Source organism: Triticum dicoccoides, chromosome 5B (genome assembly GCF_002162155.2).
Source record: "Triticum dicoccoides isolate Atlit2015 ecotype Zavitan chromosome 5B, WEW_v2.0, whole genome shotgun sequence".
Classification (NCBI taxonomy): Eukaryota; Viridiplantae; Streptophyta; class Magnoliopsida; order Poales; family Poaceae; genus Triticum; species Triticum dicoccoides.
The window spans coordinates 604,694,648-604,698,702 of NC_041389.1; positions in this window are offsets into that span (position 1 = coordinate 604,694,648).

The following is a 4,055-nucleotide window of genomic DNA, read 5'->3' on the forward strand; positions in this document are numbered from 1 at the left end:
CTTTGAATTATTTTAGAATTTGCCGAAAAATTAAAAGATAATAAGTACTATTTCGTATATTTTGCTATATTAATAATTCAATATCACTGTCAAAATCCATATACAGAATAAAAAATAGTATGGTGAACCGGGGGCATCTCGATATGTAGAAAATTGACCTATTTTATGCAGAAGGTTTTGCTAAAACTAATCCTGTTATATTTCTTTGTATAAGTTGACAGCTCCCTATTGAGATAAGAACCAAGTGGAAAGATCAAGTTTAGATCAAAAAACATGACCCAATGACTTATCTAAAGGATGTGGCACAGTTTCGGCTAAGTCGGGTAAAAGTTGCGAAATTACGCTAAATGAGATAAAATTTGTCACAAACGTGAATTTTTGGGTGAAAAATAATTAAATGACATCCACTCTATTATGTAATTCTTTTCTTAGTGTAGTCCATATAAATTAATGTTGATCACACACATACACACAAAAAATAATGGTTAGATCAAGTGTCACCATGGTAAAATTTCGTGTTCCCATGATCTTTTCCTTCAGTTTTCCTGCAAGTCAAAGAGGCTTGTTCTGGTCTCAAATGAATCTTTTTAGGACTTAGATGTGTAATATTGTCGGGGGGGATGACCCACGGGTAGGCACCAGAGCCAGAGCATTTTTTTTTCAAACATCGAGGTAGCCGGCGCCCCTCAATTCGGCTGGCCCTTCGGCCGGGTTCCCGGTGCGGGCCGGCTGGCTGTGTGCCGGCTGGATGCGGGTCAGCGGCCGTCCCATCCAGCCATATGACAAGACACCCCTCCCACAACAGGAGAGCATGGCAACAGTGTTGCCGTACCCGCTGACCGGGGCGACCGACGTCGGTGCGGTTCGCCACTGTAGCCCCACGACCCCAACCACTCTGTGACGCGGGACGCTACGAGCAACACCGTCGTGCAGCCGGCGGGACCCGCGGCCGACGTGCCCGGGCAGTCGGCGGGCCCCATTATCGGCTCCAGACGATGACATCGGGGACCCGCTCCCACCTTGATTTACCACTATAACCCTGGAGGGTCGGCCTATAAGACCCCCCAGGAGCCCTCCATGCAGAGGGTCTTCCTCTCCCATATTATCTTTAGAACACACACACACACACTCACACTCACACGCATGAGAGGCAAGATGGAGAGCTAGCTTATTCTTCCTCCTCCACCGAACAGCTCGAGGGGCACCATTGTAGCCCTTGTGCATATCATACCATTTCGGCAGGACTAGGGGTGAGGCAATCGTGTATGATGATATTTCCTACGTGTTTATGAATAAATATAGTCCTTGGTTGTAATCAATGATACTTGTTGGCAAGTACTTGAAAGTACTTGACTTGTCTGTGAGATCTTGTGTTATATGATACATCATAAATTGTCCCTAGTCGCAAGTGATGTGTGAGCACACGTCGGACTAGACTAGTATATGACACGGTGAATGGCTCGGTATCACTAGCCATGAAGCATTGGATGCTAACTGGATAATATGAACACGGAAGGATCTGGTCGGATTCGATGTAGTCAAATCTGAGTCGAGATAAGGTCCGAGTCGGACAGACCCAACTATGAGACACAGCGATATGTCATCTGTGTGTCTCTAGTACAACATGTGTTCTATGTCCTAAGACCTGAGTTGACGCATGTACTCGGGATGGTGACAAACTTGCTTTGGGCCGACCAAACGCTACTCCGTGACTGGGTAGTTACAAAGGTAGGTTTCTGGTTTGTCCAATCCCATGTTGCGAGACATGGTCGAACAAGATGGGATTTGCCCCTCTGATCAGGAGAGATATACTCTGGCCCCCTCGTGTGGTCCTACCAGGATAAGCATGGCCATGCGGCAAGGATTATGAGATAATCCTATTTGTGGTCGGCATCACTGGAACGAGAAAGAGATTGGGCTAGCACAAGGATGGCAGTCTCGCCTTGAGCGACAACATGTATCATGAGGCAAAGGGTACAGAAGTGTGACATGTTGTACAGGTTCGCCTAACCAGCTTCACAGTCTGCTTGGTGGTCGGCACGCCTTGCTAGAGGCCGCTACCAACCATACAGGTCGGAGGTGATCCGAACTATGACCAAGCCGACTTGAACCTAAGGGGTTGCGCGCTTAAGGGAAGGAACCTACAAGGTCGGTTCGGAGGACACTGGTCGGATGTGATCCGAGCTGGACTTGGAACACGACCGAGTAGACTTTGGGCTTTAGAATCCGTGCAAGGCCCAAGTGTTGAGCCTGTGACGGATGCCTATAAATAGTGGAGGTGCGGCACACTTATTGAGTTCATCACTTCGGCACCGTCGTTAGGGCTTTGCATGTGTTGCAACTAGCCACCTCCACTCGCTGCCGGTTGTGTGATCGGACCTAGTAGTCCGCCGCATGACGTTCCTCCTGCATGCGCAGATACCGTTAGAGGCGTGCACTTGTGCCGCTCCGGTGAACCTGTTCGTGGGATCCAATCGGCTACGTTGGAGACCGGCAAGGAGGAGACGACTCCAGGAATGCGCTGCCTCAACTCTACTTCCGTTGCACGGCACTGCGCGTCTAGTGGTAGCGATCTGTGATCCATTTCCCTTAGCATGTTCCTGGATGTTCTGCGCGTAGGAAATTTTTAATTTGCAGTCGACACACCCTACCGTAGAACCCAACAGTGGTATCAGAGCCTCTGCTATAGGATTTGGATTCAGATCGTATGCATATTAGATATGTAGAGGCGACATATGAGATCTGTTGTCGTTGATAAGATCGGCTGTGTGCACGGTTGATGAGATCAACTGCACATGGGGATCGATGTGGCTATGTTTTCTGATGATTGGAGTCGATGAGGTCGTGACACAACCTACCCTACCGGTTGGTATCCGCCATCGGGGTTAACTGTGAAACGTAAATCCGAATCGGACTCGCGATGATCGGTCAGATCAGAAAATCCACGTGATCGGAGTTCAGATGTGATCGAGACCGCCGTGTGCGTAGCGCCTTGTATTTCGTACACGATCACTCAAACCAATAGAATGCGATTCTATACGTAACTTTGTTTTGCAGGTTTGATGTGAATAGTATGGCTCATGTGTATGTGATGCATGTGTGTAAATTATACATGGCCTGCGTGTCATGTTTGTCAGCCGGCAGGAGCCAAAGTGATGTCATTATAATGTATAACGACCTGCATGTCGACTTTTGACTCTATGTAAAATTCATTACTAGTTGTAGTCGTTGGATTATAGAGATCAGGTTGGTGGCTTGGCATCCCGGCTTGACAAACAAGATGGAGTTCCTAGATGGTCATCGGAGTCGGAGCCAACCTGGAAGAACATCAATGAAGGAGCCATACTATTTCACAATATGTGTTTATTTGTGATTGTTATGCTTCTTTGTTTCTATGCATGTTAGAATGATAGAAAGATCCCTCATGAATATCAAGCAAATTGCCATCCCCGATGTTGCACTTTCGCATGTCAAGTACGTGTTGAACCCAACTTTGCATTGAAATCAATTCTGGAAAAGTATAAACTAAATGGAACAAACTTTACCACCTGGTATAGAAATATGAGAATTGTTCTCAAGCATGATAAAAAGGAACATGTTCTAGAGGATCCACTTCCAGAGGAACCTGCCGATAATGCTAATACCACAACCAGGAATGCCTACCAGAAACTCGTTGATGAATCAAACGAGAGCAGCTACCTCATGCTGGCTTGTATGAAGCCCGATTTGCAACAGCATTTCGAAGATGTTGGGGCTTTCGATATGATCGAGAGTCTCAAGAGCATGTTTCTTTGAGTTTCTTCCAACCAGAAAAAAATGGTGCAAACCACCTTAAAAAATGGTGAAAACAGCCAAGGAATGGTAGCAACCAACTAGTTCTTCTTCCCGGATTCCTCTGCCTCCCTCCCCACAATCCATGCCACAGCCACCAACCACTCCGGCCCGCCCCCGCTCCACTCCACCGACAGCTGGCGGCCGCATGACGGTGTTCCGGCGCCCTCCGGGCCGGCCCTGGGCGCTCGTGAGCTAGTGGAGGAGGCGCCCGCCGCTGGGCT